The 13,700-nt window shown below is 47.6% G+C and overlaps 1 long non-coding RNA gene across 3 annotated transcripts in view; it reads left to right on the top strand.

The window, feature by feature from the left end:
• The first annotated feature begins 8,600 nt into the window (after positions 1–8,600).
• LOC135912737 (uncharacterized) overlaps positions 8,601–13,700 on the top strand; it is a 49,520-nt gene continuing 44,420 nt past the window's right edge. Inside the window, exon 1 of one of the 3 annotated variants that reach the window (XR_011508274.1) lies at positions 8,601–8,860. This is a non-coding gene — a long non-coding RNA (uncharacterized lncRNA). The remainder of the gene's footprint in view (positions 8,861–13,700) is intronic. The other 2 variants (XR_011508273.1, XR_011508275.1) reach the window with 2 other exon arrangements.

The raw sequence follows: 13,700 nt of genomic DNA, 5'->3' as shown, positions 1-13,700 counted from the left end.
AAAAAAAACATATATACTAATAACGATGTGTAAAGATAATCTCCGCGAACGGTTTCCAAAATGGCGGAATTCTGTGGACATGATTTTGTTACTTGTACATTACAGGGCCACTTCCGCGTTATTATTTCATCATGAAGCTGCCTGCGGAATTCTTGTCGCAAGCCGGCGTCTCAGTAAGATCTCTTGGATTTGCTCTATAGTCTGGGCCCGGGTGGTTAGGAATGGAAAATAACCTGGCTTATACGGGTGTTACACGGGGGGACTTTCGAGCCCGATCGGGATCCAATTTCAAGGCCGCGATTGGCTCCTCCGCGCGAGCTACGGGAGAGAGCCAATAGCGGTCGAGAATTTCGGTCCGGATTAGGCTCGATCGCGATCGAGAGTGCCGCCGTGTGACACCGGTAACAACGTTCCCTAACCACTCGACCGTATATTTCGCTGTCAGAACGACCACGCTACCACCTGTCTTGGTATTGCGAAAACCCGGATATAACGAACAACTCTGGTTCGCCTTGGTATCTCCGCGCCGAGACCTATGCGTTCAATGGATTCATCGAGCTTTGTAAGTGCAATCCTTCATGTTCATGTCTAGATGTGCACCTCAGTTGTCCGAATGGACAACTGAGGTGTCCACTTTGCTTTAAGTCATTGCCAATAAGTTCAAACTAAAAGACTGTGGCAGGTGGTATGGCTGCCATAGCATTTATTCACTAGTAATTTTATAATTATAGGTACTTTTATAGCAATGCACTGGATACAAGCTTTGCAATTTTTTTTTTTTTGCACGCTCTCTTTCTGTGTTTCGTTTAGAGCACAGCTCTTAATTAGGCGCCCTTGTAACCTAGCGGACGAGTACAACGAAGGATGAAATAGCGAACGCGCCGCCCGGGTGCAAGAGAGCGATGTAGCGAAGAGAGCACAAGAAGGAAAGCGGAGAAGGAGGATATGGCGGAAGCGTGAGAAGAAAAGCGTACAGTGCCGCGCAAGACTGGTTTTGCGGTGACGATGGCTGCGAGATGGCGCCAGAGTAGCGGCGTCGTCTGTTGTTCACCAATGACGCCACCGATAACACATATGGAAACAAAGCGCTGCATGAGCGGAGGTCTGTCTGCGGCGGCGGCTGTGAATCGCGCCCGCGCGCTGCCTCGTGAGCTCGCGATTAGCGAGTCAGTCGCGCCACAACTTTGCGGCGCGCCGCACGAGACAGCTTGTCCACGCTAGCCAGTATGTCGAGAAATGAAAGCACGTATACAGCTGCGCTCAAATTTGTCGGCGAATTCTTTTTCTACACCAGATAAGTAGTGTACTTTGATATTGGGCCTGTTATTTATATTTGCATGAATGAGTCAGCTCGCGTCAGACTGGTTTGGCGGTGCATCTCGAGACTGGTTTGGCAATGCTCGTCCTTTTGTTCTCAAACATTACGTTCGTGTATCCGTTTTGGCTACTGTACTTTGTCGTCGCTTATACTTATATATGTATGCTTGCGTGCACATGAGTACGTGCAAGTTGATTTTATTGGCGTTATACTATATGTGATATATACGTTCTCTTCGCTGTAGTGTATAATGCCGTTCAGGAAACGGAATGCTAAGCGTCACTCGACAATAAAAAAAATGAAGAATAAACAATTATAGTTGGGGGGGAAGGGAGAAACAAGTATTTAAGCTTTTCACATAAGTGAAGCACAGTGTACTTGTTTTGGCTGGTTGGCTGACATGTTTGTTTATCACTTCGCCACGATCACCCCTTAGCTTTGATCATATGTGCACGAACGGAGAAAGGAATCGAGATGTCAGTAATGTGAGTATATATACTGGTTAGCAAGGCCACCCGTGGAATAAAACACAATACAATTCATTACAATACAACGCAATACGATGCACTTTATTATCAGGTACTTCTGGCTGGAAAAGTCCGCGTCAAATGCTTACGCGCTGGAACAGCTCTTCCCTCCTTTTGCGCCCCACTATTAGGCTTCCTGTTGTTGTTGTTGTCGTCGTCGTCGTCGTCGTCGTCGTCGTCGTCGTTGTTGTTGTTGTTGTTTTCACACGGTTCGAGGTAACCTTCGCGCCCAGCCTTGGTGGCGCTGAACCGAACTACGTCGGGATGAAGTGCAGGTAGCAACGCGAACACGCCTCGGTGGCAATTCGATCGACGCTCGCAAGAGGTGTGCAGCCTTGCGTATCGCTCGCTGTGCACGTGTTCTAACGTCTCGCGAGAGCTCCTTCCTGAACCGGGATTCTCTCGCTTTCCCTCTTCTTTTTTTTTTTTAATAGTTATCCGCTCCCCGATCTACACGCTACCGTGCGAGCGTGCGTATAACGGTCTATCTGCATGTAGACTGCCGGGCGGGCTACGCCGGCAAAAGCGTGTCGCAACTCTTTCTTTTCCTTTTTTTTTTCGCGCAGCTGGGATATACACCCGCATCCCATGCCCCGTACTGCTTCCGTTCCGTCGGTCTACTTTTTCACCGATTTTTTTTTGTTTTGTTCACTGTCGTTTTCCTTTTATCGGTTTTCGCTTGTTTTGTTTTCCGTTTAGCTTCCGAGCCGCTGCGCGTCGACGGGTGAGCATGTCGCCGCCAGCTACCGCCGCAGGACGTCCCGCCGAGAGAGACTCAAAGAGAGAGAGAGAGAGAGAGAGTAGAAAACATGAGAAGGAGCGGGAGAGAATGGAAACGGAATAATGAAGACGTGAAAGAAAAATGAAAGATGAATAAAAATGCATGTAGCTCTTTGTCAGTGCATGGACTCTCTTCGGTATATATAACGGACAGGAAGGAACTCCCGCACTCAGGAGTCCAGTCCAAGTGAAATCAGTGCAGCAGCATTGCGGAAAGTTGTGCGAGGGGGGGGGGGGGGGGGGGGCTGAATCGACTACACTGTCTCAGATGAAGACAATGTTATTAATAAAACGGTGCGCCGTTATATTACCTCTTAATTTATAAGGTGCGTGCATATATAAACTGAGAAAGCGATGATTTCGCCGTGCACAGATGTGTTTTGCGAGCGTTCCCGAATTCGGTCACAAAAACTTGCTTATGACCCGACTCGATTGGCGTCGGAACTTGATCCTGCGGGCTACATAGACACGCGGCCACCGCAGCAACGGGACCTTGTGCAGAGCGCTCCACCCGAAGCAAGACGGATCACTCATAACGAGTTAATGAATGTTTGTTCCCTCTGCTTGCGATTGCCTTGATAGCAGACGAACGCTGACGCGGATGAATACAGTCTTCGTTGCGCGTTCGGCCCTATACATGGCATGGCTTATTACACGTAACGGCCTGTATGGCTAGCCCCAACAGTGCTGCACGCTTTTTTGTGAATGCGCGTACATACGCGTGTGTTCAGCGGCAGGTGATAGTCTGCGGAGCACCGGAAACTGTGTCAAACGCTGCCGCGAAGAGGGGAAAAAAAAACAAAGAGAAGCTGATGGGGGGGAAAAGATTGAAAAGGAGGGGCAGATTAGAGAGGCGGGAGCTTTGCAGCGTAACGACGTGTAATCCGTATTACGCATGCGCATATCGTGTGGTCACGCGCTTTTTTCCCTCGGGGAAAGATAAATCAGGAGCGCGATTGAAAAAAGCAGGCGGACAGCAGATCGAATTGTGTAAAGGCATGGCAGTTGAAGCTGCTTCACGGATGTACACAGACGACATGCAAATACGTGTGCAGCCGCCGTCATATTTAACGCTAACAATGATGACGCCTTCATGGCAGCCAAAACTTTACGAAGCACGGGATGTAAGGAACAAATATCGAATGCTTTTGAAAGAAGACGCACTAAGGTATAGCGCATACAAAACAACTAAAGCACAGTCGTTCGCCTAGGGAGTGGGAAAGTGAACAAAGTGGGAAAGAGGATAAAGAGCAACATCATATCTTGATTTCTCTTTTGGACATCTTCAGTGATGAACATTTGCGTTAGTATGAACTGTTTATTTCGCTGCTGGCTCTTTATATGATACGCGTGGTAGTCGTAATGCTAGCTATAGAGTTTGGAAAGCCAGCCGTCAATCGATGCAATGTATTTGAACAAGAAATTGAACATCTGACGTTGCATTGATAGAGTTCCTGGAACCTATAACGTGCACGTTAGTGTGAAATAGCAATATTTGTCTTGTATATGGCCCTTCCTTCACTGTACGCATAAGAGTCCATTACGATGGAGGACCCTATTCTCTCCGCCCCGCGAACCGTAGGTAAACCCCCTACTATACCGGCTGCATTTTTGCTGCAAAAGTTGTACTGTCTGTTGCCATTGCACTAGTCTTGAACTTTTGTAATGGGTCGTACTTTTTCTTTTGTTATTCATGTGGGTGAAGTGCTTTAGAAAATATAAGTAACAATCTGCGGTGCATAATTACGGTCGAAGTGCAGACTGCATGTGTCTGTTAGTATTTTCTTTTTCTTTGATTATGCGTTTATTGTTGAATGTTACAAGAAGTTTATTTTTGTACGAGGAAATAACCTTGCGTAAATAAACTTCCAATTTGTGATCGCAACAATGACTCACTCATTTTCTGCGCCTTCCCTCCAACCCAACTCGGGAAAATGGGAAAGCCTCTAGATTGTCCGAGAAATGTCAATTTCTTCGCAGTCAATACATACGCGTCTTCAAACGGAAACGTGCAGTGGATATTTTGCCCGCAGACATTGCAGTGGATTGTTAATACATCGTTAATCTGAAAGGATTGAGAGAATAAAGTTACTTTTCAAATAATTTTCTTGGCTACAGTCACCAACCTTTTCCTGCCACACGGATTTAAAAAGGAGTTTTGAAGCAGTATTTAATGCTGCTCTTTCGTTTCCTGCTCCGTTTGTTATATATGTGTTGCTATAGTTCTAAGATTGGTGGTAGACGTATCTCAGCTCCTCCATTTCTCTTTGAGTTCGATGTTGATGATGATAATGAATATCAATTAATCAATCATTGATTTAACGTGCCCAGGAACAACCGTAAGGTCTGAGCGCTGCCCCCCTCCCGCTCTTCCTGCACGCATACATAAAGTACCAAACCAAAATATAATATAACCAAATACAAGTAAAACACACATACACAACGAATAAAAAGAACAATTATGAAAACAAGAGTGCGCATACAACGAAGTGCAAGGTAAGTGCAAAATAAAAAGGAGGAGAAAGGCAGTTGAGCAGTGTGTGAAACTACGAAACAACAACGCGTGCAAATCTCTGAACAGAACAATGACAACGAGCTATGAAAAATACCTGGATCACATGCAAAAGAAAGAAAGAAAGAAAATGAAAGTAGAGGACACCTAAGCACTTCTGATGAGTTGTGAGTGCGAAAGCTTAATGCCCCATTGAACGCCGTTGAGCGGTCCTTCGAGTTATGAACTCGCGGGCTTGGCGAACGGATTAGCTCAGTTCGGCCTATGGTCTATGGTCGTGGGGTCGTACGTTCGACACTCACTACCGACAACGTCTTTCATTTCACACTTATTCTGTTTGTTTTATATGCTGATTTATACCGAGGCGCAGTTACAACGCAGGCGAGAGCCTGCACGGACAAGGAAAGTGTGGATAACGCAGGCTTCCCAGAGCAACGGTGACGTGGCGTTGCGGCGATCTGCCCTCTCCCCTCGCCGGTTCTGATTCGTCGAGGCGCGCTTGTGACGTGGCGCCGCAGCCAATGGGAATTTATGCGCTCCTTTCGCCTGTCCAGACGACAGACCTAGTACGCCGGCTTTTTCGCTCAGTGAGCCAGTTGACCCTTTCGCACCAATGAGCGTTATAAAGACTTAGTATGGTGGACGGTCTTAGCGCTGGTGATGACAGGCATGCAGGAACACGGAAATGGCTACGTTTTCTGGTGATCTAATAATAATGAAAGTAAATCTCAACTACCAACTGTTACCCACGCGGCTCCGCAATTGCGGGACACACTTCGCAGTGTTAGGGTCCCCGTAACGGAATTCGGGGCAGTTGGTTGGCGGTCAATTAGGACGACGACCCGTTATAAAACTGGGACGTCGGCGAGCAGGCGATGCAGCCGCATCTCTTGCGCCCGCTGAGGCACGTGCTCATCTCGGCCTTGCCTCGCCGTACAGCTCGCCAGCGCAGCAGCGCAAGTAGCCTACACACAGCGTCGAGGGGCTCCGTCTTTTCGCACGGCTCTCAATCGGATGCCTTTGTTCGGGCGCTCCGCTGTAGCGCGCTCGTATGTAGGCTCCGCGTCCGCGGTGGTCGCCAGAGGAATGCCGCGCCCGACGTCGTGCTGAGAACCCCTGCGTCCTGTCACGCGGGGTTTCCGTCCGTCCGCGAAGGCTCGGCTCGGTATCGTGTGTCGCCCGCGGTCGACCGAATATTTCTCTTTCTTTCTTTCTTTCTTTCTTTCTTTCTTTCTTTCTTTCTTTCTTTCTTTCTTTCTTTCTTTCCTGTAGCGGATCGCGCTGCAGGAAACCGTTGCTCGCGGAAGAGTCGCGCGGTGAGCCTTCGGCGACGCCGCATACACGTGCATGTCGTATGTATTGCGCCGGATCGTTTCGCACATAAGGTGCCCCCCCTTCGCATTGAGCAGGCGCATGTACGCACGGAAGTGGAGACAGGGCGCGTCGCGTAATGCGTTGAACGCACTGTCGCTGGTCTCGGTGACAAGTTTCAGTTTGCCCGAGACTTCCGCTCAGGGTCGGACCAACAACCGATCTATCTATCTATCTATCTATCTATCTATCTATCTATCTATCTATCTATCTATCTATCTATCTATCTATCTATCTATCTATCTATCTATCTATCTATCTATCTATCTATCTATCTATCTATCTATCTATCTATCTATCTATCTATCTATCTATCTATCTATCTATCTATCTATCTATCTATCTATCTATCTATCTATCTATCTATCTATCTATGTCACTTGCCTTGCAGTGGGCGTAAAGATGATTAAGACGATGATGAGGCCTTGGCTGTAAGATTGAAGAACGGTGTGTAATTTGGCTTGGGCACCCCGGAAAGCTGAATGAAAATTTGTTTTCATGTATGTTAACGGACAAATAAAATCAACTTATTTTAGGGCCATGGATCGAGTGCATGTACTGTAATTCTGAAGTCACATTAGCTGTAGTGTACAAGTGACAGCGCTCTCTAAAAAAAGTTCAATGAATTAAACAACTTTCCACTCTCGGGTGAGAAGTTTAGAACACCAGTCACGAGCCGCGTGGTGCGAACTGTGCATTCCGATAGCGCCATGGAGCGCCGTGTTACGCCCGCCGCGCTAGCTCAGCGTTACTGCATCGTGCTACTGATCAGGAGGTCGTGGGCTCGACTCTCGGCCGCTGCTGTAACATTCCTATGGGGAAGCGTGGAAACGTTAAAGGACGCCAGCTGGTCAAAATAAGTGCCTCTATAGCCTTCCTACTGGAGCCATATGTACAGGGTATCCACCCAAAACCTTTAGGCGTTTCTCTTAGTCAGAATTTTGGACCTAGACCACTATGGGGCAGTTCGCGATAGTCGATTGCCATCATTACGTATATGCGCGCGACAGATATTATCTCTTGGTTTATCTTTTCTAGCCTAGAATTTCCTATCTCTGTTTCTTCCTGTTGAATTCTCTCTCTTCAAAAGCCATCTCTTCTTTGAGGAAGGGCGAATGGTAGAATCATCCGCACACTCATAAAACTATGAGGTTCCCGAATTCCTGCTGCATGTAATGGTCGCGAAAATGCGGCACGTACTTCTGTTTGCTTTGGTAATGGGATATCCAACGACGTCGTACAGTGGCGAAATCTAATGTGTGTGCCGCAGGGGTATGTATCTGCCTGCGTGCGACCCGCATGATCTCCGTTTTATGTCCCATACCATTTTAGGCCGCGCGGTGGTTTATTTGTGTAGTGCGGCTCATATATGGCTTGGCGCAGAGGGTTACTGCGCGACCGACTGGCTAGAAACGTGTAGTCTTCATTCTTCGCGCGCCAACGATTGCGGCGACATCTTGCGAGTGATTTGTGAGTTGAGCCTCCTGTGTTGTGGCCTCTGAGATGGGGCGCCGGCTCGGCGACTCATCGCTGAATCTCGGAGGTCATGTGTGTATTTACGGCCTTTAATATTGAGCGGCGCACTGTAGTAGCATACTGTAAACTGTGGGTGGTGGTGGAAAAACTTTATTAATTATTGAGAGGGAAGAGGGGAGTAAGGAAAAGGGTAGGGTGGGAGGGAAGCGGTTGGGTGGGTTCCTATTCCAGGACACCAGTGATCCTGGCTACTCTCTCCGCCTGGTCCAAGAGGCCCCTTTGGGCCCCCAGCCCCGGCCGGGCGAGGAGGATCTCCCACGGCTCCCTATTGTAGGCAAGCATCTCAGGCGAGTTCGCTTCTCGTGGTCTTTTTGTACATTCCCACGTCACATGCGGCAGCGACGGCCACGCACCGCCTTTGTCGCACCACTCTATGGGCATCGATTTTGTGTGAGCACACCTTCCCATTTTATTGCCAAAGAATTAGTTAATTTTTTATAGGAACGCCTGGTCATGACCTTGTTTTGTCTGTTGTTTTGATGGGCTTGAGTGTCACACGTTTGTGCTACTGCGCGCGCACCCATTCAATCAATGCACAATTTTCGTGAGAATAAATCACACTTCAGTATAGCATCCTTCCTATGCACTTTTGCCCCTCTTCCTTGGTGATTTCTCCGCCTAGACTGAGCTACTCCCATCGCCAGTCATGTATCAATTCGTCCAAACAAGTAAACCGTATATTAAGAATTCAAACTAATTCAAACTTTCGCGCCTTGTCGTCTGCTCCACTGCCCGCGCGCGGCGGTGTCATCGCCGTTACGTCAGTCCGCCCTTGCGCAATGGCGTCGATGGCTGCATGTGCTTCTTGCTTACGCGGTAAGTCGAATGCGTTTTTGTACTCAACAGAGGTTAGGAAGCGCGAACTTTCTGCACTAGCCTACTCCGACCTGTGAACGACGCCCCGCTGCGTTAGTTGGAAGGCGTGTCGTTCGAACAGAACGAATTTGTCGTTGGCGGCACGGGGGATAGGTCGCGAAAAAGGCCGGCGCGATGTTCGAAGCGTCTCAACAAGTGTCGCGAAGTGGGCGTTCTCGAAAAGAAAAGTGGCAGAGGTGTCAATGGTTTGTTTGCTTGCTCGGATTTGCCCTATGTAAGTGCACGACGGTCAGGTTAGGCTCTTTTTTGACGCGTTACAAAGTTCTGTTCCTCTTGGTTTGCGCGCTACTACGGTTTTGTTGTCTACCTGATCCTCTAGGAGGGAAAGGAAGTGTGTGTTAGCCAAGTGCGTTGTTGGGCGAGTCGGTGCATGCTGGCAAGGCAAAACCGTACTTCTACAAAGCGAGTAACGAGAGAGAGCACTATCATTGGTCGACCTATAGTACAGGTAATCCTTGGAAAATATCCAAGCGCCTACATGCGTGGATGGCAAGGCTCTGAGGCATACACATTGAGTCGCAAGCTATGACAGAGCGCAGCTTCTTTTACTATGGCATAGCTTACTACACGAGACGTTACATGGCGCACTCGCGGTGCTATAGCGTGCAACCGCGAAAAGAACAGACGTTGTTTCGACAACTTTACGCTTAGGATATTAAAAAAAAAAAAGTGCTTAGCCGCTTGCATGTGCGCTCACAACCGTGGTGCACATTTCGCGGTTCTTGCGAAAGAACCGCGAGCGCGGACCGTGGCGAAGTGAGTGGCGGCGGCTCTAGGCATCGGCTTCACACTGCGTCAGCATCTTCGGCGGTGCCACAGAGGGAAAGATGCGGAAAGGAACTAAGCGCCGTCGTCCCTGATAAGCGATAGGCTCGAGGCACGGTTGAGAGCGCTGCACTACGATAGCGTACGAGCGCAGTCACGTGGCTTTGTCACATCTCGCGGGCTTTCTTTAAACGCCGAAAAAAAAAAATTGCCGCGCAGCATGTAAGTTGCCACAAAAAATTGGTCGTTTCTAAACCCCCTCTACAGCACAACAATACGCACTTGGTCCTAAAGTGGATGTTACAAATATTGCATAATTCGTCTTAGTTAATTAGCTAATTAAGCGACATATAAAAGATATACTCTAAGGAGCGCCACATGACAGCAAACCATATGCCGTCGGTTTCAGTCAGCTGCGGCTGACCACTTTTTTAAAATCCTTGGCGCAAGTTATGTGAAACACCCTGTATATATTGCTATGCCCTAGGAGAGATATAAAAGAGTGATAACGCGACAAGTTTTCGGTTACTGAAGTGGAACGCCCCGACTTATTTGGGCAACGCTGAAACGGTCGTGAATGCCTGTCGTCAATCTGGTTGTTCTAATTCTGAACATCTTTCGGCGTGCGGGTGACATAATCTTGATATGGAGACCATGTAGGCGGTTGAAGCAAATCTAGTTGCGAGCGAACAAAGGTTAGATAGGCTGATTTCTTTGTGATTAGGGAGAAGTTAAGCAGGTTTCTTCGTAGGACTATAGTGTTCAAAGGCTTTGGAACAGGTGGTTGCTATAGGTAGCTGCCCAAACACCCGTGTATTTAGATTTAGGTGCACGTTAAAGAACCCTTGGTGGTCGAGATTTCCGGAGTCCTCCACTACGGCGTGCCTCATAATCAGAAAGTGGTTTTGGCACGTAAAACCCCATAATTTAATTTTTTTATGTAGCTGCCCGCGCATTGTTAGATGTAAGAAGACACCAAGATATTTGTACAAAAAATCACTAGAAACTTTGGTATTATTTATGAAATAAGAAAACTCGGAATCAGTGCGCTCACGGCAAAAAGAAATCACGTGCTATTTGGAAGGGACAGCTTTTGCGCCAACTTTAGGGTAGCTCAAGGTGATTTTGAAAGGAAGAAATGATCATCGATACCTTTAATGGTGCGGTAAATAATGTAGTCGTCAGCGAGCAGTCTAACCGAGAATGATGGGTAAATCACTGATAGGTAATGACGATGAGTAATCAGGAATAGTGGACTGAGGACACTGCCCTGGGGCACACCGCTCACTTCTACCTTCGCAAAGGTTAGACGAAAAGTTATTCACAGGTGTTGACGTAAAGACTGAAATTTATGAAGCCAAGATAGCGGTGACGAATCTAACGGAAGGGCAGATACCTGGGACGCAAAAGGGCAACGAAGTACTGCGTCTTAACAATGAACAGCGCGCAGAAGACGAGACAGCAAAATTCACGAACACGAACAGCACGAGCGCATTCTGTCTCGTCTTCTGCGCGCTATTCATCGACGTTCATATCATGCACCAACAAGCCCAAAAAGCTACGCTGCCGCATCGTAAGATTTTAGAGAAATCTAGAAAAACGCAATCAGTTGGCTGGTTCACGTTAGAATAAAACTGTCTTGAATTCAAACCACTTTGTGTCTCTTGAGTATAGACCGAAATTTTAGGCGAATTAAATGCCTATTTGTTCCCCTTAAATCGTCATCGCGCCTATTTATTATGTAAGCACGAACTATGGATTACACAGGATACATTTTAGTGTCACCTTTATCGTCCCTATAAATGCCTATTTAGATGTCGGTGCCTGTATTGGATTTTCAGGGCCTAGAAATGCCTATTTCCGTGTTTTGACCAATTCTCATATTGTCTATAATGCTGTCGCCCGCTGGAGAACTTGGCTGAGGTTTGCGGCGAATTATTAAAGAAACGCTGCCGGTGTAAAGGCTGTTATTGACAGCTTTGCAGCTGTCGGAACAGAACCAAGGATATATGTTGTCTGTCGTCGCTTGGAGAGATACTCGGATTATTTCTTGCATCCCGCCTAATTGCGTAATTAGTATTAATTAAGTATTCAACTTCTCACATATTATACTTAGATGAAAATTGTCAGTGAGAAAATTGTAGAGCAACATGAGAAACTCCCGATAAGGGTTTCTGTTGCTCAATGCGTGTTACATAAAGTGTTTTTCCAAGCGTGAAAGAAGCTCGGGAATAGACGTAAGTAAAATTGCCGCGCGACTGGCCGCTTGAGGCACTTTGTATGCTTCGTCCTGCCATCTGTCTCATTTGCGATTAGCTCTGAAGAAATCTATATGCTAGTTTTTTTTTTTCTTTTATGTATGTCCTTTTTTGCGTCAGTAGTTTCGCAGTTTTTTTTTGTTTGTTTTTAGTCAATATACTGCGCTTGCCAAGTTTGTCACCGTTGTGCTTGCGCGTCACGAATGGTACAGTATGTAAAACACATGCATGGAAATTTGCATAGAAGCTCACACGTCCTTTGATGGCGTCTTGTGGAACGTGTAGTAATGAATCTAACCGAACTATGGGTATACCTTGGAAATCAAACCATAGTATAGCAATACGACAATATGGCTCTGCGGTGCAGTCCCTGGAAAATTTTCCAGCGAATGTATTTTGCTTGAGTTACTTGTGATGGTACATTCTTTAATTAAGTTAATAAGTACATTTAATTTCCCCTGTGAATTCATTGGTGTCTTTATTTGTTGGCTTCTTATGATATTATGGTAGTATAACTCTATCTTGTGGAGCACCTCGGAGCCACCTTCATATAGTAGGGACCAACCACGTCCATCGGATGTGACGCTGTTTGTGAAAAGGCGTAATTTTTATGCACGTTACTTCGTGGCGGGAAATTAAAGTTCCTTTTTTTTTCTCCTTTTGTAGATTCGTTACGCCAAATCGCCCTCTCTACGTAACTGCTGAAGCTGGCAGTTTCATATCCATCGAAAACTGTCACGTGCCAGAACGCATGTGCCCGAGGCACGCTTAAGGCCGGAAAAATGTCCAATGCGCGTTCGACGGATGGTCAGCTCGCGTTCCGCTGTGAAAGCACTGCGAACACGGGAATTAATTTCTGTTTTGCAGGGTTGTAGCGGCAAGCGTGATCACGTGATCACGCTCAACACGACGCAGCACATCGTATCGGGTTCGAGACAGAACATTACACATCGCTGGGGAGCAGTGCATAGATAGATAGATAGATGGATGGATGGATGGATGGATGGATGGATGGATGGATGGATGGATGGATGGATGGATGGATGGACGGACGGACGGACGGACGGACGGACGGACGGACGGACGGACGGACGGACGGACGGACGGACGGACGGACGGACGGACGGATGGATGGATGGATGGATCATACGATTAGCACAGTCGCTACAGTCAGTATACAAAAGAAGCTATTAGATTTGGCGGTCGATCCTACGGCTGTCAAGCAGATGTAGGACTCGTCGGACTACCTCGCCGCTGCCACCATTTGAAGGAGTCGAAGGTCGTAGATGAGGGACTCGGTTAACAGGATTTATTTACATATTAACATATTTTAAGACAAGACATACATCGGCAGTCTAGCGCGACTCCCATATGGAGCTCGCAAGATTAACATTCAGCAAACAGCGCATTCGAGCACACAGCTCACTACTACATTTTGAGCATAACAACGAGCACTCAGCTCCCAACGACGAGCACGACACGACATGAGCACACTCTAGCAGCCGGCAAACGCTGCCTATAAGCTCTCCGCTTGACGTCATCGTTCGGCGTGGACGGAGCACGAGTGGTCGGGAATGTTCGTCCAATCATTGTAAACTTGCCACCGCCCCGCCGTTTGGCCCACACACAAAGGCTCCGGAGTCGACGTCAGAGGGCTTTGTAGAACTCTCGGTACAGCATAGCCCGCGGTGTCGTCGACCGAGGGCCTCGTAGAACTGTGCGCCGTCCCGGGTGGCGCGGCGGCGCACCACATTCCA

Source organism: Dermacentor albipictus, chromosome 9 (genome assembly GCF_038994185.2).
Source record: "Dermacentor albipictus isolate Rhodes 1998 colony chromosome 9, USDA_Dalb.pri_finalv2, whole genome shotgun sequence".
Taxonomy (NCBI): domain Eukaryota; kingdom Metazoa; phylum Arthropoda; class Arachnida; order Ixodida; family Ixodidae; genus Dermacentor; species Dermacentor albipictus.
This window is presented reverse-complemented; position numbering and strand designations above follow the sequence as displayed.